Genomic DNA, 20,838 nt, shown 5'->3' with positions numbered 1-20,838 from the left:
GAATTTTGATGAAGTCCAATTTATCTATTTTTACCTTTGTTACTTGTGCTTTTGGTGTCATATCTAAGAAACCATTGCCTAGCCTATGATTATGAAGATTTATCCTACATTTCTTCAAAGGGTTTAATAATTGTAGCTCTTGTATTTATGCCTGTCATCCATCTTGAGGTAGAAGGCAGAGTGTCCAACTTCATCCTTTGAGTGTGAATATCCAGTTATCTCAGTACTATTTGTTGCAAAGAATATTATTTCTCTATTGAATTACTTTCCTGCTCTTATAAAAAATGAATAACCATAAAATTCAGAGTTTATTGGTGGACTGTCATCACCACGGCCTTAATTATGGTAGTTTTCTTTTTTCTTTTTAATTATTTAATTTTTAAATTTTTATTGAGTATAATTCATAAAATCATACATGTAAAGCATAAAACATCATATTTTGAGATACATATATGTTGTAAAATGATTACTACAATCAAGCCAATTACCATATCCACCACTTCACATATTTACAGCAATTCTTAATTTCCTCTGTTTAGAAACATTTTATAATAGTACAAGTCAAAAAAAAAATACTCTTAAACAAGAAAAATGTGCTCAGCATCTCACTCCCAGATACAAATTTTAAAAATTAAATGAACAGCATTCTAGACAACTTCTTGTTTTCCCTATACAATAATTCATTTTTGAAAACAAAAATATTGGCAATGAAACATATATAGTGTTTTTTTTCATATATAGTGTTTTTAATCTGCTGTATTATTTAACAGTATAATAGGCACTTTTTACCTCAATAAATTTATATCAAAATCATGATTTCTTAATGATATAATTAATAATTCCTTTTTTCCATTCTCCCATCACCCTCCCTTATACCGCTCTCCCCCTTATTCCCTTCTTCTCATTTAATAATAGTCTCTCTCCTACTTTCACATCATCTTTTTTAGATTCTGCATACTAGGAAAACGTGCAATACCTCTCTTTCTGAGTTTGGCTTATTTTATTTAACAAGATGTTTTCTATTTCCATCCATTTTCCATACAAATGACAGAATTGCATTCTTTATAGCTAAATAATACTCCATTCTGTATATACTTTATCCTTTGACCTGTTGATTTGCAGCTGGGGTGGTTGCACATCTTAACTATTGTGAATTGTGCCACAATAAATATGGCTATGAAGGTATCTCTACAATATGATGACTTTAATTACTTTGAGTGTATGGTGAGTTTAATTCCTTTGACTGTATACCAGACTGGTATAGCTGGATTATAGGATATAGTTCCATTTTTAGTTTCCATTCTTTCTTTTTTTTAATTTTTTGCTTAAATTCTTTTATTGGTATGTTTTAGGTATACGGTATGTTTACATTTATCATTGGGTATTTGTACCTGTACATGGTGTATCTTGGTTCTTATTTTTTCCCTATTCCCTTTCTTTCTTTCTTTCTTTCTCTTCCTTCCTTCCTTCCCTTCTTTCTATTTTTTTTTTTTTTTTTTGAGGAGCCTTCAGAATGATTTCCTTAGTGGCTCTACTAATTTACATTTCCACCCACAGTGCAGAAGGGTTCCTTCCCCTCTGACTACATCAGCATTTATTATTTTTTGTATTCTTGCTGATTGCCATCCTGACGGGGGTGAGATGGAATCTCAGTGTCATTTTGATTTGCATTTCCTAATGGCTAAAGACGTTGAACATTTTATACACTTATAGGTCATGTGTACTTCTTTTGAGAAGTGTCATTTCAATTCATTTCTCCATTTATTGAAGGGGCTATTGAGCTTTTCAGTATGTTTTAAAATCTTTATATATTTTATATTAATCCTGTATCAGAAAAGTAGCTGGCAAAGATTTTAGGATGTCTTTTTTCTCTATTGATTGTTTCACTTGCTGTGCAGAAACGTTTTAATTTGATGCAGTGCCATGTGTTGGCTCTTTATATTATTTCCTGTGCTATTGGAGTCCTGGTGAGGAGGTCTTTTCCTGTGCCTATGGCTTCAAGTGTTTCCCATTTTCATTCCTGTAGTTTCAAATTTGAGATCTACCTAGGTCTTTGATCCATTTTGAATTAATGTTTGTTCTGGTAAGAGATAGGGTCTAGGTTCAGCCTTCTATCTATGGATATCCGGTTTTCCAAGCACCATTTTTAAAGAGACTGTCTTTTTTCCAAAATATGTTTTTGCTCTTTTGTCAAGAATCAGATGGCTGTAGGTACATGGATTCTGTGACCATTGTTCTTCCATTGATGTGTGTGTGTGTGTGTGTTTGTGCCAGTACCATACTGGCTTTGTTACTATAGCTTTGTAATATAATTTGACATCAGGAATTGTAATGCCTCCAGTGTTGCTCTGTTTTCTTAGGATTTCTTTGGCTGCTCTGGATCTTTTGTGTTTCTATATGAATTTTAGGATTTTTTTCTTAGTTTTGAGGAGAATGTCATTGATTTTGTAGATATGTTGAGTTTGTAGATTGCTTTTGGTAATGTGGTCATTTTAACAATATTAATTCTGCAAATCCATGAAAATGAGAGGCCTTTCCATTTTCTAGTATCTTCTTCAATTTCTTTCTACAGTGTTCTGAAATTTTCACTGTAGAGATCTTTTATCTCCTTAGGTTGATCCCTAGTGAATGGGATTGTTTTCCTGACTTCTTTGTCAGCTAGTTCATTATTGGTGTATAGAAAAACTATTGATTATTTAACATTGATTTTGAATTTTGCTGTAGTATCTTAATATATTTTGACATTAGAAATGTGAGTTCCCCAAGTTTGTTCTTTTCTAATATTGTCTTGGCTATTGTGGGTTCCTTGCATTTACATATGAATTTTAGGATCAGCTTGCCAATGTCTGCAAAATAAATAAAAATCTGCTGGTATTTAACAGTAATAATCATACAGTAGGACTAAGTTTGCAAGGTGTTTATTATTAAAGTGAGGTCATGATTGGGAGTAGGGCGAAGCTGAAAATTGAAATAGAAATATCTGGAAAGATCCTCATAAAGCTGGGGACATTGAAACCCTAAATTCTTCTGAGTCTTCTTTGCCAGAGGAAGGAGCTCTTTCATCCCTCTGAGGAAACTCCCCCTGCTTTGTGGATTGTCCTCAGGGCCAGTGTCCAAAAGTTGAGATACCACAACCAGTGATGAGGTACACTACACTGTGCAAGAACAATGTTTTGTGTGAGAACTAAATTTTTCAAATATAGACAGAAATTTGGGGAATGTGAGTAAATGGGGCCATTAAGCATTTGGGGAGTGGAGGGAAAGACATAAGTTCAGCCAGGCCAAGTGTTCATGTCTGTGCACCCAGCACAGGTTCCAGAGGTGCTGCTGCAGCCCAAGGAGTAAGAGCGAGCCACTTCATGTTCTCTTCCCATTTTCCTATTGAACAATGTTTTCATGTGAATTCTTGATAGATCTTTATGCATTACATATTCTAATCCTCTCTACATGATACTTGTTGTAAATATTTTTGAGTTTATCATTTTTCACTTTGCTTAACTTATGGCATTTGGCTATGTAAATTTTTTCCTAAAATTTTGTAGTCAAATGTACTAATTTTTTAATTGTATCTAGACTTTTAGTTATAATGAATAAATTTTTCTCACACCCCAAATTATATATGAATTTAGTCATTCTTCTTCCTAGTACTTCACATATAAATTTTTACCTCTAGGTTTCCAATCACTTGGAAGTGTATTAAGGAATATTAGTTTAATGTGTCCATCAATACTGATTGCCTCAATAATGTCCATTAAAAGTCAGCTATAAAATGCCAATGACAGAGAACAGTGTTTGTCAGTATAGGCTCTTGGAATCATGAACCAGTGAAAACACGGAATCCTACCTTAGGAATCAGGTGGGTTTCTTGACCTTGGCTAGAATAATCCACATTCCTGGGGATCAGCTGATTTACACTGGCTTATGTAGGCTGGCTCCTACATAAGAGTTATTAGCACAATATGTTTCTGCTCTATGTCCACCAGGCTGCCACAGACACATTTTCACAGCAAGGATAGTAGCTCAATAAAGCAAGCCCTAAAGCACAGGCTCATTTCGATCCTTCATTTGCGTGACTCCTGAAGACATCCCTCCGGCCAAGCCAACCAAGTCCAAGGTAGAGTGAAGATGCTACTGTGGAGGTACACTGCAGTGGGTTTGAATACAGGAACAGAGAAATAATGGAGGGTATCTCCATTTTACATTCTGTGATCTCCTAGAATGGCAGTGCCGAACCTATAGCACATGTGCCACAGTGGGCTTTTTGTATCATTGAAAGCTCTGAAAGGTTTGCCATCACTGTTCTAGGCCAAGTTTGTCCTAATTTTCTCTCACTACAGTTTTCTTGAGAAAGTCCTTCTCACATCTCCATCTACTCATCTTTCCTCTTACTCAGTCCACTTTAATTTGACTTCCTCTCCTGCTATTTCTACTGAACACATGTTAGTTGAGCATCAATCTACATCACACATTCTGAAGGCAACTCGCGTTTGTGCCAAGTTCTTATTTCCCCTTTCCATTCTTCCCCTCGTTGCCTTTCTTACTATGAGGGTCAGTCAATGGAGTCCTGTGCCTTCTCACTTTTAGTTGGCTTCCACCTGCAGGAATCCTTTGCTTAAGATTGTAGAGGAAAGGATAATGAGATCAAGGAATTTGTTCCCTTAGTTCCATATCTGTGAGATCACCTGGGGTTGGCCAGAACCCTTATCTTTCAAACCCTACTCCTTTCAAAGTGGCCTCCTCTATATACAATTCCTCTTTCCCAGTTATGGTGGCCTCTCCTTCCCTTCTTGTCTTCAAGTCTAGAACAGTGACAGCCATTGACTCCATTGGGTTCTTGCACTACCCACATAGTCTTCTTAACCCCTCCCACATCTGTGAAAATGGTCTCTTAATAAATAAATGTTCTCATAATTAGCTCTTTCCTGTCGAAATCCAGCTTACACGTGGGGCAACATGCATTTCTCTCTTCTCTCTCTCTAGTATACCATTTGCATTTAGGACTTGGATTTTATTTTTTCTACTCATCTAACCAAAGCCAGTACATTATATTGAAGCAGAAGGGAAGAAAATGGAGAAAGTTGCTGATCTCTACTCTTTGAGATTCTGAGAAATGAATGTCTTGAGCAGAAACAAAAATAAACACATAAAACAGAGGAAGCTGGGACTTAGTGTAAGCAGTAGGTGGTCTCTGCGGTGTTGGGGCACAGCAGTAGTATTTGCCTCCTTCCACATTCAGATATGCTCCTCTCTACCTACACTGACAGGGGCAGGAAGTGTTCCGAGTACAGTCAGCCAGGCAGTGTCCTCTGAGCTGATGAGGGCTCCTGCATCCCCATCCTCACAAGCAAGCAAGGAAGACACCCAGGATTGATTCTGAGCTTCATGTAAACACTCGAGGATTCTGACATATGTATTAAAAATAAGCAGCTGAAAATGTGTAATCTAAGAAGTAATTCTAATCTAAGAAGGAATTCTTAAACAGAAGAGGCCCACTTGCTGCAAGATCAATCCAAATAGCTAGAGTAAATAAAACTAAACTCTCAGCAAAACTAGGTATTAAGTTGGGGAGGTAGAAGTAAGAATGTTCAGAGGTATCATTTAGGTAAGCAAAAAGAAGAATAGGGAAGTGAAGCAGTTAGATAATAGAGAGTCTGGGTGGAGGAAGAGGTTGTCATTTTGTTATTTAACAGTCCGAAGGAAATATGGATTTGAAAATGAAACACAAACCTAATAGAATGGGAAATTATAGTTAAGCTTCCAAATTTAATAAAGAAGTGAAAAGGCAATAACCATCAACTGAAAAAATAAATAGTACAAGCCAGAAAAAATAAGGAAAAGAAAAATTAGGAAACCACAAAATAAAATACAAAAGAAGATAAAATGCTATACAAAGCATATCAGTTATTACTCAATGTGAACAAACTGAATGCTCCTTTGAATAATAGACCATCAGACCAAGTTAAGAAATAGTCTTATAAAAACACTATTTATTTATACATTTATTTATTTTGCAGTACTGGAATTGAAACCAGTGCCTACCATACTGAGCTACATCCTCAGCCCTTTTCTTATTTTGAGACAGGGTCTTATTAAATTGCTAAATTGCCCAGGCTGGGCTTAAACTTGTGATTCTCCTGCCTCAGCCTCCCAGAGTGCTAAGATTATAGGTGTGCATCACCATGTCAACCTTAATATTATATTTAGAAAAAAATAGCATCCTTTCAGACAAAGGAAGTTTGAAAGCCTCCAGTGCTGGTATCAGGCCAAACAAGATCATTGAAAAAGATACCTGCCCCCAGAATCTAGAAGACTGGATAAGCTATACCAAGCATACTGAGTGCATTGCTGAAGTTGTAACCACCATCAGCCAATGATGAGCAGGGAACTGGAAATCAGGGTTCTAAGCCTGAGCTGATGCCCCAGTTGACCTGAGCAGAGAGAGAGAGCAAGAAGTATCGGGAAGGGATACTGGGAGTTGCCAGAGAGCCCTACGGTGGTCCTGGCCTCTTGCAAGCCAGTGCAAAGTCCACGAGATAGAAAAGTGGGAATTAAAAGAAACACAGAGACAGAGACTTGAGAGAAACTGAGTCTTGGGCTGATCTAAGCTACTCTGGGCAGCAAAGACAAAGAACTCCCAGGACATCCAGTGTTTATTCATTACAAGTGTGGGAAGGGGGAAACTGGGCAGGCCTTGGGACACCTGCTGATAACAAGTATCCAGCAGGCCGGACTGTAGAATGAGGACACAAGCATATCTTTGTGGAAGAGAACAAACAGTTAATTTAGAGGGGAAGAAATTAGCTGCAGTCAATTGACCCTGACTGGGAGTGAACTCAGCCAAGCTCTGCTACTTTCAATGTAACACAGCTGAATTATGGAGGGGCAAGAAGCATGTGCCAGTATATCCTACTCATACTGGACAGAGGTGTCTGCTACAAGGAGAAGGGGCAATGGTCTAAATTTATAAGGAATGAGCTGGGGTTTTAGCACCCAGCAGGAGGTGTCAGACTCTGCAAGGCAGACTGCTGGTCCTTTTGTGCCATGTAAAGCCAGAGCCCTCAAAGGACCACATCCCCAGAGAAAGAAGCAAGGTGGGGAAATGCTACCTAAGCAACTGTACTTGTAATTTTATTGGTTGATTATAGTTTTGTTCCACCTTGAACCTGCCTCACCTCATGGCTTTGTCCCATAAAACACCTTTGAGAAGCAGGGTGAGCAGGTAACCCACTTTCTGGTTCCCCTTCTAGCTCTCGTAGACAGGAGCATTTTTCGCTCAATAAATTTTTCCTGCTCTTAATAAAAAAAGATGTGTGGGATTTAACTCAGTGGTTTCACGGCCTGCTGGGCAAGCGCAAGGACCCAAGTTCGATCCCCGGTACCAGAAAAAAGAAAAAAGAAGGAGCAATGTGGGAAGACTGAGATGCTGGTCTTCCTAGATCTGAGCTCCCCATCTATTTCTTTCTCTCAATTAAATCTTTCCATTTGTCCATCTCTCTTTAGATTTATTTCTTTTTTATCTTATGTTGTGGCTGTCATTACTACTACAAAAGTAACTTTTAAATCTTGCTTTTTTACTTGCTGGTAAAAATAAAACAAAGCGGGCCAGGGATTTAGCTCAGTGGTTCCGTTGCTTGCCTTGCAAGCACAAGGACCCGAGTTCGATACCTGGTACCAAAAATATTTTTTAAAAAATAAAATAAAATAAATAAATAAATAAAATAAAACAAAGCAAACAAACAAAAACAACCCAAATGTGAACACATTTGTGTGGAACTATCCATACCTCTTGAGAATCTTAACTACTGGAAATCCTTAACCAATCACAGTAGTTTTTTCCTTTTTATTTTCAGAATTTTGATTAGACATTCTATGTTGATTTTTTTGTAACCATATTTCATCTAAACATAGCTTTTTCTGATCTTTAAAATTTTACTCTAAAGATAGAATCCCATTTTTAATTAACTTATAAAAGTAACAGAATCACTTTTTCCCGTTCCTTCAGGAAATGGCTATTGCCAAAGTGACGAGGTAGATGATATTTCATCTTGTTACATAATGGTGTTGTGGATTGCAGAGGAATTGTTTTCTTTGTAAAATTTGAATTTCAAGGGCCGGGATTTAGCTCAGTGGTTTCGCCGCCTACTGCGCAAGCGCAAAGACCAGACTTCAATCCCCGGTACCAAAAAAAAAAAAATTTGAATTTCAAGGGATGTCAGTGTTCATTTATGCCCTTTCTTCATTCCAAGATGGTTCTATTCCATTTTAGAAATTTGAAATATGTAATTTGAAATCCTTAAAATTTGGATTTAATTTTATTTAAAAAAAAAACAGCACCTTGGATCTTCCAATCTTGCTTTGTCCTCTTCCTTTTTTAAGTTTATCTATAGATTCTCACAGATTTTCTAGGTAGGTATTAATGTTATTTGAAGATAATGAAAATTTTGTTTACTTTCCAAATTCAGCTTTTCTGCATTTATTTTCTTCACCACTTGAATTTCTGGCACACCATTTCATGATAAAGTTGATGTCCTTTTCCTGGTTCTGGGTCTTAGAGGGAATGCTGCTTATGTCCCACCACAGATTATGACCCTTTTTTAAGTTTGGCAGACAGGACTGCACCAGCATGTTTACCCCCAGCCTGGCCACTGCTGAGCTGTCCCTCCATGTGGGGCTCTTTCCCAGCCATTCTTTCCTTGGTGAGTACAGAGTCCATGAGTCCAGCCAGAAACATAATCAGTTAGGGTGTTTTCTAGTTTTCTTACAGCAAATCCATTCTAACACAGCCACTTATCCCAGCCTCTGACCCCACTCCATAGCAGTGGAGTTCTAACATGTCTGCTTCATTTCATGGGGGCCGTCACTTTCAGCCAGTTTCCAAGAACCATCCCAGCAGCAATTAGAATCACCATCCAGGCACCTTGCAAGATTGTTAAGTCCTGCATCGCAGGGCTGCCCCACACTAACCAACTCCCCTTTAGAGGTGGACACTCTCAATCCAACAGCCTCACGACCCATCTTAGGCATACCTCCCCCACCCCAGTCCCTTCCCAGGACACTCAAGCCCAGACCACATCTGAAAAAATCCTGGTTTTTTCTTGGCAAATTCAACATCACCCAGGTTTGACTGAGTGATAGGAAGTGATAGGTGAGGTTTCTATTTGTCTGAATGATAGGAAGGGATGAGAGGGGAAGCTGAGGATGCAGCGAATTTCTTGTCAGACACCTGCTTCATTTGAGAGATCTGCTTGTTCTTCAAACGGGGGGTGGTGGCTTTGTCTTCCACCAAGGACAGAGGTCTCAGGGAAATCTGGAGCTTCAAGGTCTTTTTACACCCTCCTTTCCTTAGAGCCATGACTTCAGCATAGATTTATCCAGGCTGAGATTTGGCCTTCAAATATCCACCACTCATACAATTAAGTCCTGGGTCTGGACTTCAGCTTTGTCTGCTCTTCCACTCCATAAGAGGGCCTCCTTTAAAGTTGCCATGGTGGCATTCTGACTCACTTTGCAATAAATTTGTGATTTCACCAGCTACCTTTATCCTGAATTTCCTCTGTCAAAGCAATAGCTGCTCCATCCCACAGATCCTAAGAGTGTTCTTTCTCCATTATTTCTCACATGATACTCTGAGTCAATATCTTCCTTTCATTTGTACCCTGCCTCAGTTCCATATAGGTAACAATGTTAGCAATGGCACGATTAGCACATGCCAGGGATGTGAATACTGTATCTACCACTCTTATACGGTCCTATTGCCAGCCAGCTGGCAAAGGACCCAACTCCAGAATTCCATTCTTAGGGTTCAATAGCAGCAGGTCTTGGAAGAGGTTTCCTATGGGCAGAGCCTAAAACAAGCAACTGTGTGTGTGTGTGTGCACGCGCGCGTCCTTTGGCATGAAGATAATCTTTGACAAAAAAAACACATAGGGGCAAGGGGAAAGCTAGACAGGACTGGAAAAGAAGTACTCAAGGATACATTTTCAGACAAATTCTAGCAGAGCAGGAGGAAAAAATGGTCTGGAACCAGCAGAGGGAGGTCAACTTCTCTGTAACCTACTTTCTGGTGTAGGGAGCCAGGTAGTCAGTTGCCCATTCATTCAATTAATCAATCAATGTAAAACTATAATGTGCATTACTCATAGTTGAGTAGGAGGGTACAGCATAGACTGCAGCGGCGGTGTTGAACCTATGGCACGCATGCCTCAGCAGGTTGTTTATCACTGAAAGCTCCAAAAGATTCCCCTATCTACTGGCATAGAGCCTCTGGTTGGCTGCTTTAGGGCAGGTATTAGGGCAGGTATTTAAATTAGGTATTGAGTAACCTTTAAGCCTTGTCACCACGTTGAAGAGAAGGAACTAGCTAGGTGAAATTCTCAGAGAAGACCATCCTAGGTCGAAGTGCAGTGAATGTACACCTTAAGGTGGCAGTGAGTTTTCTATAATGAATGGAAAGAAAGTGTGCAATATGAATGAGAAAGGAAGAAGTAGCAAGAGATAATGCTGCAGCTGTAAAGCAGAATGAGGAGTTAGGTTTTTTCTTAGGTGATGGGAAGCCAATAGAGAGTTTTAGGCTTAGAAAAGTCATGAGTTAATTAGTCCTTTAAAAAAATCCCTCTAGACAGAATTTCAGATATAGAAGATAAGATTGCAATTAGTGACCAGGAAAAGAAGAATTGCTTCAAAATTATAAGGGAACATGAGAAATCAATCCAGCAGCTGCTAGATAATGCAAAGAAGAATAACATAAGACTGATTGGGCTCAACGAAGAAACGGGAGAGAGTGGAGATGACATAAAAAATCTCTTCATAGAAATAATGGCAGAAAACTTCCCAAGCAGGGGAAAGGAGCTTGACATACAGATAAGTGAGGCATATAGGACTCCAAATAGCCTTGATCAAAAAAAAATCTACACGTAGGCATATAATTGCTAAGATTCCAGAAACACAACAGAAAAACAAAGTTCTCCAAGCAGTCAGAGAAAAGAAACAAATCACATACAAAGGAAAGCCCATCAGAATCACAGCAGACTTCTCAACACAAACCATCAAGGCAAGAAGACATTGGAGTGACATATTCCAAGCCCTAAAAGAAAACAGCCTCCAACCCACATTGATGTACCCTGCAAAACTATCTTTCAAATTGATGGAGAAATAAGATACTTTCATGACAAAGAGTACCTTAGGAACTTCGTGAATACCAAACCAGCACTCCAAAGAATTTTACACAATATCCTAGGAACAGACATTGAGGATCACAACCCCAGGAAGCAAAACAGAATGAACCCATCTGGCATGACAAGAAATTAAATGTAAAGGGGGAGAACACAACAAAAAGAAAAAGACATGGCAATGACAAGTCAATACGTTTCAGTTATAACCATCAACGTTAATGGTCTCAATTCACCAATCAAAAGAAATAGACTGGCAGAATGGGTCAAGAAGCAAAATCCAACAATATGCTGCATAAAAGAAAGACATTTAATTCAAAAGGAAACTCATAGACTGAAAGTTAAAGGGTGGAAAACAATACTCCATGTGACAGGAACCTGAAAAAAAGCAGGAGTAGCTATCCTCTCAGCAGATCAAGTAGATTTCAAACCAACACTGATTAAGAGAGATGAAGAAGGACACTACAGCCTTGTAAAGGGAACAATCCAAGGGGAAGAGAGGACAATCATAAATATCTATGCACCAAACACTAGTGCACCCAACTATATAAAACAAATACTAACAGACATGAAAAGTTATATATGCACTAATACAATTGTAGTGGGGGACCTCAACACCCCACTGTCACAAATAGATAGATCAACTAGACTAAAAATAAGTAATGAAATACTAGAACTCAATTGAACTCTTGAGCAAATGAACTTAACAGGTGTTTACAGAGTCTTCCACCCCACAACATCAGAATACACATTCTTCTCAGCTGCACATGGCTCATTCTCCAAAATAGACCACAGACTCACACATAGAACATGTTTAAGTAAGTGCAAAGGAATTGAAGTTATCCCCTGTATATTATCAGACCATAGTGCGATGAAATTGGAGATCCATAGCAAAAGAAACTCAAAAAATTTCATAAACACATGGAAATTGAACAACACACTTCTGAATAACCAATGGGTCACAGAAGAAATTAAAGAAGAAATCAGACAGTTTCTTCAATTAAATGACAATGACAATATAACATATCGGAATCTATGGGACACAATGAAAGCAGTCTTACGAGGGAAATTCATAGCACTGAATATGCATATTAGGAAAACAGAACGAGCCCAATTAAACAACCTGATGCTGAACCTCAAGCTTCTAGAAAAAGAAGAGCAGGACAACCCCAAAGCTCATACAAGGGAGGAAATTATAAAGATCAGAACAGAAATCAATGCAATGGGGACTAAGAGAACAATACAAAAAATCAATGAAGCCAAGAGTTGTTTCTTAGAAAGAATCAACAAAATTGACAAACCTTTGGCCAACCTTGTCAGAAAAAGGAAAGAAAAGGCCCAAATCCATGCAATTAGGAATGAAAAGGGTGAAATTACAACAGACCCAGCAGAAATCCAGAGGATCATCAATACCTACTTCAAGGAACCTGTACGCCAATAAGATGGACAACACAGAAGAAATGGACAGATTCCTAGATACATATGAATTACCAAAATTGAACGAAGAAGACCTAAAAATTCTGAACAACCCAATATCAACCAATGAAATTGAAAATGTAATTAAAAACTTATCAACTAAGAAAAGCCTGGGCCCTGATGGCTTCACTGCTGAATTCTACAAGACATTTAGAGAGGAACTACTGCCACTACTGTTTAAACTCTTCAGTGAAATTGAAAGGGAAGCAATACTCCCAAATTCATTCCTGGAAGCAACCATCACCTTGATCCCCAAAGCAGAGAAAGACCCAACTGAAAAAGAGAACTATAGGCCAATCTCACTAATGAACATAGATGCAAAATTCCTTAATAAGATAATGGCAAACAGAATGCAGAAGATCATCAAGAAGATCATACACCCTGATCAAGTGGGATTCATCCCAGGGATGCAGGGATGGTTCAATATACGAAAATCAATCAATGTAATACACTATATCAATAGAACCAAGGACAAAAACCATATGATTATCTCCATAGATGCAGAAAAAGCAATTGATAAAATCCAACATAAATTTATGATAAAAACCCTACAAAAAAATTGGAATAGATGGTCTCTACCTCAAACTGATAGAAGCCATCTATGAAAAACCAACAGCCAATATCATACTAAATGCTGAAAAACTAAAATCCTTCACACTAAAATCAGGAACAAGACAAGGATGTCCACTATCACCACTCTTGTTCAATATAGTTCTGGAAACATTAGCCATGGCAATTAGACAAGAGAAAGAAATAAAAGGAATAAAGATAGGAAATGAAGAAGTCAAATTGTCATTATTTGCAGATGACATGATACTCTATATAGAAGGCCCCAAGAACTCCACCAAAAGTCTTCTAGACTTAATAACCAAATTCAGTCAAGTAGCTGGTTACAAGGTCAACACACAAAAATCAATAGCTTTCCTCTACACGAATGACAGACTCACTGAGAGAGAAATAGGGCAAATAATTCCTTTCACAATAGCATCCAAAAAAATGAAATACCTAGGAATTAATCTAACGAAAGAAATCAAAGACCTCTTTCCTGAAAACTATGGCACTCTGAAAAGAGAGATTGAAGATGATATCAGAAAATGGACAGACATCCCCTGCTCCTGAGTAGGAAGGATTAATATAGTGAAAATGGCCATATTTCCAAAACCGTTATATAGATTTAATGCAATTCCAGTTGAGATCCCAGCAGCATACTTCGTAGACCTTGAGAAAACAATCCAAACATTCATTTGGAACAAGAAGATACCCAGAATAGCAAAAGCAATTCTAGGTAACAGAGACATGGCAGGGGGTATCACAATCCCCAACCTGCAAGTATACTACAAAGCTACTGTGATAAAAACAACATGGTACTGGTAAAGAAACAGACTTGAGGACCAGTGGAACAGATTAGAAGATGCGGAAACAACGCCAGACACACTCAGACATCTCATCTTCCATAAAGGAGCCAAGCACCCTCACTGGAGGAAAGATAGCCTCTTTAATAAATGGTGCTGGAAAAATTGGGCTTCAACTTGCCAAAGATTAAAACTAGACCTATATCTCTCACTATGCACTAAACTAAAATCAAAATGGATTAAAGATCTAAATATTAAAATAGAAACTCTGAACCAGTTGGAACGGAGGTTAGGTAGAACCCTGGAAGACATCAGTGTAGGAAAAGATTTTATGAACAAAACCTCAGTTGCCCATGAACTAGCACAAACAGTCAACAAATGGGATCTCTTCTTATTCAAAAGCTTCTGCACAGCAGGGGAAACCACCAGCAGTGTGAAGAGACAACCCACAATGTGGGAAAAAATCTTCACCTGATCTTCCTCAGACAAAGGTCTACTATCTCAAATCTATAAAGAACTTAAAAAGATCAGACCTCCCAAATTTAAAGACCCAATCCAAAAACGGGCATCTGAAATGAACAGACATTCCTCAGAGAAAGAAGTAGAAATAGCAAATAAATACATGAAAAAATGTTCAACATCACTGGTCGTTCCAGAGATGCAAACGAAAACAATGCTGAGATTCCACTTCACTCCAGAAAGAATGGCTGCTATCATGAAATTGACCAATAACAAATGCTGGTGGGGCTGTGGGGAAAGAGGAACCCTGCTCCACTGCTGGTGGGAGTGTAGACTGGTGCAAGCACTGTGGAAATCAGTATGGAGATACCTCAAAGAACTAGGACTGGAAGTCCCATTTGACCCCGCTATTCCACTGCTGGGGATCTTCCCCAAAGAATTAAAAGAATCATACCACAGTGATGTATGTGCTCCCATGTTCACAGCAGCACAGTTTGTAATAGCTAAAACTTGGAAACAGCCCAAATGCCCATCAACTGGAGACTGGATAAAGAAAATGTTGGTTTTTTATAAAATGGAGTACTACGCAGCCATAAAAAAAGAGAAATTAGAGACATTTATAGCTAAGTGGATGCACATTGAGGCGATACTCTTAAGTGCAATAAATAGGACACACATGTGTAAATACCAAATAGTTTCTCTGGTGTGAGAAACTGAAAGTGTAAATAAGGACTAAATGTATAATAGGTAATGTGAAATAGGAAGAAAAGGGGCAAAGGGGAAGGAAGTGGGAGGGCTAGGGGAAAGGATAGAAGGGAATGGGATTAATATGAGAAAATGGAAAAATAGGAGCAAAATCTTTGTAAATAGGGAGGACTGGAGGGGTTGAAGGGAGGGCTGGGCAAGGGTGAAAAATAAGAACCAAGAGAGACTATGTAAAGGTTCAGATTTCCAATGATGAATGTCATTATATTGTATACCTAAAATGTACCAATGATTAGAATGAATAATCGATAATGTCAAATAGGAAGAAAAGGTCCAAAGGGGTAGGGGTAGTGGGAGGGGCAGGGGAAAGGAAAGAAGGGAAAGGAAAAATGCTGAGAAATGGAAAAAATGGAAATAAAGTCTTTGTAAATAGGGAAGGGTGGAGGGTGTGAAGGGAGGGCTAGGAATGGGGAAAAAATAAGAACCAAGATGCATTATGTAAAGGTACAATTCCCAATGAGAAATGTAATTGTGTTGTATACCTACAATGTACCAATAAAAAATTTAATTTAAAAAAAAATCCCTCTAGCAAACTGGGTGTGGTGCTGCACTCCTGTGATCCCAGTACTCAGGAAGCGGAGGGAGGAGGATCACTGCAAGTTCGAGGCCATCCTGGGCTACATAGTGAGTTCAAGGCCAGCCTGCACTACAAAGCAAGAGCCTGTCTCAAAAAAATAAAAAATAAAAGTCCCTCTGGCTTCTCTGAAAGAATGAATTGAGGAGGGTGAGGACCAAAGCAGGAAGACATGTAAAAAGATCTCTAATGTCACCCAAAGCTGAGAAGATGGCATTTGAGACTAGGGCCACCACATGGGGATACAGAGGGGGTAGACCAGTTGGGGTATGTCTGCAAGGGAGAGACCACAGGCTTCCCGAGAGACAACGTCAGGGGTAAGGGAAAGAGGAATTAAGAACGACTCCTAGGTTTGCTGGGTGCAGTGGTTCACACCTGTGATCTGCTCGGTGCTGAACCCTGCCCAGTGATCCAGTCACCATCCTGGCTCTTAGTTCTTCCCACACCTCAACTTCAGTGAACTTTTCTTTACCCTGCCTGAGCCAGTGACTCTCACAGGCACACCATGGACCTGACTGCTACTGGAAATTCTTCCTTTAAATTGTTGACACCAGAATCTGACTACGGGTTCCTATTATTCAAGCACAGAATTTCAACCCTGTCCTCCTACTCCAAAGCCAAGCAGTAATCAAGACTCCAAACCACTGGACCTATCATTTTGTTATCAGCCTTATCCTATCTTACTTACCAACCTCAGATTCCATGGTTTCTGATGTTTATTATTTTATAATCTCCCTCAACTATCTTGTCCCACTCCATACACTTTCCTGGAAAATCACCAACTCTGGATAAACCACAATATATTAATAATCACTAACCTCAAATTGACACACAACCCAGTCCAGTAGTTCTTAGCGTTTCCCTAGTGAGCTCATTAATTTTTCATAATTTTTTATCACCACCATGGTGCCTCTGACCTTTTAGCTAATAACCTTGTTTCTAACTTCATAAGAAAATACAAGTTATCAAGTGAGAGCTCCCTCCTGCTCCCCTGACATCTGGGAGTCTTCTTCCTCCTGGGAAATCCATCTACATGTGGGCTAGCTCCCCTGCACTCTCTGTGTTAGGGATCTTGTTCCTTTCTCTAGTAGCATCAGTTGCTTCTCCTATTGGATGATTCCAGAAGCTTAAGAACATGCTTTAATATCTTCCAGCTAAACAACAAATAATGCCCATGTTTGTGATACAGACTTTCACCCCATTTCTCTGCTACTAAGAATATTAATTACTCTTTTTATTTTCTGTATTCTGATGGTTTAACTTCACTGACCCTGGAGACATTGCCCCACCCAGGGCTGGCACCAATTCCTGGTAAAACAACTCATCTGTGACTGCACATTTTACATTCAGACAAACCCCATCCAAAGCCCACCTCCTACCTTCTCCTCTAATGGGCTCTCATAATCTGGGCTGCTGTCCTCCTGCCCCAAACATCTCAGAACCAAGTGCAGACACTCAGGGTTTCTACACCGAAGAACTCAATGAAATTAAACTACCTAGACCTCAAACCTCCACATCCTCCTCCTTCAACTTGTTCCACAGTAGCAGCTCTTGTCCACAGTCCCTGCCCTCCCTCTTCTTATGACCCAGTGCTTCCCCATGTGGCTGTGTGGCATGGCATAGCATGGTGTGTGCACCACACAGCACCTTTTCAGAGACCATTGTCTCCTTGTCTGTTGGCCTTGCTATACCTCAAATGTTCTCTTAAAACCCAGGGCTTCTCAGAATGCTGTCTGTAACCTGGTCTCCTCAATTTTCTCTGATCTGGTTTCTGCTCCCATCATTGCATGGAAGCTGCTCTTGTTAAGGGCACTGATGACCCCCAAATTCAATGATCTCAAATATTATAGGCATTTTTTCTGAACATTCACTCATTCCTTCTATAAATATGTATAAGAGGGCCCCACCCCAAGGAGCTTTCCCACTAGTGAGTCATAGTGCCTCACTATGTGCCCCCCACACAGTGGGCATATAAAGGATCATTAAGGGGCACTTCCTGTTGCCTCTTGGTGACTAACACCCCCAAAGTAAGGACAGATGGGAGCTAAGTGTCTCTCCTCAAGAAGGCTGGTGTCTCCTGCACAGCTTTCCAGATGCAGCAGGATGGCCGCTGCACTACCCACCCACCCTGTGGCTGGTAAGACAGGCTGGGGACAAAGATGAATGGAGGGTTGAAGTCCAGTCTCTGAGGAGTGTCTGCAACTTCTAAGTGTTTCTGTTCCCTCCCTATGTTGGTGGAAAGAGTGCTTCCCCCTCAAAGCCAAATTAAACAGCTCCAAAATAATGTCATAGCAATTGGGGTGGCCAGCAAGGAGGACGTGGTATCTCCACCCTTGGAAAGGCTGCAGCCCAGCTGCAAAACCTGGAGGCTCAGCCTGGTGCTGCTAAGAAGTCCTGACACTGGAGAGTGCACACCATGAAGCTGTGCATCCTTTCCCACACCCCCTCCTTCAGACACTCCCCAGAAAGGGTAAGTACTGTTCTCAAGTCCATCTCTCACCAAACAGCACAACAAGAAGGATTTCCCCCTGGGGGTGGATGAGCATGGCATAGTAAATGCAGATGGTTTGTCAGCGAGGACTGAGGAGGAAGGGGAATGCACGGCTTCTCAACAGCAGAGCTATGAAGCTAGGATCTGGGACTTCAGGATCCCGCCTGCCTCCCCGCAGGGCATCTACCTGGGCATCTTGAAATTCTTGCACTGGGTATGTGGGCAGAGGGGCCTGGGACCTGGTTAGGAAGGAAAGAGTTCTATAGAAAGAGGGGGAAGGTATTATAAAGGGGAGGCTGGGGACACAAAAATGACTTGGACTGGTTGCAGATTCAGTGTGGCTCACCCTGCCCCGTACCATCTGCAGGATGATGAAGGGGTCTCAGGACCAGCCAGATCTCTCCCCAAAACCTAAAAGCCAAGTCTTAGACCCCCAAGATGTTGTGGAGGTGGATAAAGTCTGAGCTCTGTTGTCATGTGGTCTCCTCCGAAGCCTTTCATCACAGTCATGGGCCTGAGTTTCTACCAAGGAAAGGGCTAAATACTGGGTGGTTCCCAGGGCCCTGGACTGCACTTGGGGGACTGCAGGACTCCTGGGGCTGTGTCCTTTCCATATAGAAGGATGCAGGCAAAGTGTTGGGCCTTATTTCTCTTTTCTAGACAACTTTTTTCTGCTTTAAAGCCTTTGCAGGACAAGAAAAGGTATGAGGGAGGAGAGGACAGGAAGGCCACTGATTGGCTCATTGGTTCTGACCAAAAATGACATATTTCACTTCATACATAAGCTTATTATGAACACCAAATGAAATGCGAAAGGATTTTGCAAAATATAGATAGGGACAAAAATAGACTGAAGTCCCTTATCACTATTTGATATAGTAAAGGTCCTCTTGACCAAGATTACCTATGACAGATGTTTTTAAACTTGCAGGTGGATCTATTTGTCTCATTGGTTGTTTTAAAAAGGAATATATTTTGGTATTTCTCCCTCTACTTAAATCCCAAATGAAATTAAAACTAAGCACAGTTATTGACCATAAACCAGGGAGCATGGCCTAGGTTGATACAAGGAAGAAAAGATGTCAAGAAATGAGGAAGACAATGTGGTCAGGGAAGGAAAATAGGCCAATTTAGGTAGCAAAATCCACCAAATCAAATGTGGAGATGAGGGTGAAGTAGACACCTGCTAATCTCTTCAAGTGGAAGGAACAACACAGTTCCTTGGATCCTCGTAAGTGACAGAGATTTTGCTGAGGGCCAGCCTGTCATGGTCAGGTACCCATTTGGAGAAGGATGGAATCAAACCAGAAAGTGACCTTCATCACAGCATCGTAGAGTCAGCAAAGATCTCAAGGAGTGTGAAGAGCCTAGAAAGGAAAAGTTCCTGTGCCTCTGTCACTGAGACAGGCTGCCCCTGGGCACCCTTGGGTGCCAGGCAAGCCCCACCTTTGACTCAGCACCATCCTCCATGCACTGGGCACCTCACTGTGTTCTACATAGTTTTCTTATTGCAGTATTCATGTGTTGCTCATCTTCCTAGACTACAAGCCCTCTAAGAGCAGGAGCTTTGTCTTTTTTGCTCCCTGGAAGATCCCAGGGCACAGATTGGTGACTCATACAATATACCCTCAGCACACAACTGCTCAGTGAATGAACAGCAGCCCCTTCATCTTCAAGACTCAATTCCTCAGAATCGTGTTGTGCCATGAGTTTAAACTGGGTTGATTTTGGGAGCTCCAGCAGCCAGTGGCAAAATTAGATAACATCAGAAAATAATTCCTAGGTACAAAACAGAACTAGAAAGTGAACTTTTTTTTAGCAAATGTTTATTTATATCAAAATACAAAACATTTCTGAAGCAGAGTAATGTTACATGAGGAGCAATTTAAATACTAAACTTCTTTTACTTAGCTTAACTCGAGACACTCCCCAGGGCACCTTCACTGGCTACACATCTTGTCATTTGACATGCCGCTTTTTCTCGCTCTTGGTTCACTCATGTACTTGTTAGCTCATTTTGATTTTTAATTCAGGGTATGAACATGCAGTGTTACTGACAATGAGTTGGTTAGTATTCAGCAAGCCTGAAAATACCAGTGAGTGGAGCCTGGCACAGCAGTCTGACCCAAGCAGACTGCAAATTCTCTCCCTAATTGAGTTTGGGGTGTCAGTTTTTAAGTGGCAAGTCCAAGGCCAAAGGAATCACTGTCATTGGTAACCAGGGCAGGCATTATTGCTCAGGGCCACAGAGCAGTGTAGCGTAGGGGTCATCTCCAGGGAGGTCTTCTCTGTGGGCTAGGAAGGAGCAAGATAGCCAATGGTAGCCCAGCTGGAGAGTGGCAGCTACAGCAGATCCAGGCCCAGGAAGGGGAGATGCAGGGACCCTGCAGGAGGAGCTCTCTTCCTCAAAACCCAAGTAAGGGCTGGGGAGAAGAAAGGTTCCTCCTAGTCCTGGCAGTCTGATTTGGTGGCCAGAGATGCCTGCCCCTTGGATGGGGCCTTTAGAAGTGCTTAGCATTTGGAGATTTTGAAGAAGAAGCACCCAGCTAAGAA

The 20,838-nt window shown here is 40.3% G+C and overlaps 1 protein-coding gene across 1 annotated transcript in view; it reads right to left on the bottom strand.

Moving 5' to 3' along the window:
* Igsf9b (immunoglobulin superfamily member 9B) overlaps window positions 1-20,838 on the bottom strand; it is a 77,864-nt gene that overhangs the window by 2,775 nt on the left and 54,251 nt on the right. The gene's annotated exons all lie outside the window — the stretch shown is intronic.

The sequence above is a fragment of the Heterocephalus glaber genome, unplaced genomic scaffold (assembly GCF_053883595.1).
Source record: "Heterocephalus glaber isolate CG9 unplaced genomic scaffold, H.glaber_assembly_v1.0 deba00001446, whole genome shotgun sequence".
NCBI lineage: Eukaryota > Metazoa > Chordata > Mammalia > Rodentia > Bathyergidae > Heterocephalus > Heterocephalus glaber.
This window is presented reverse-complemented; position numbering and strand designations above follow the sequence as displayed.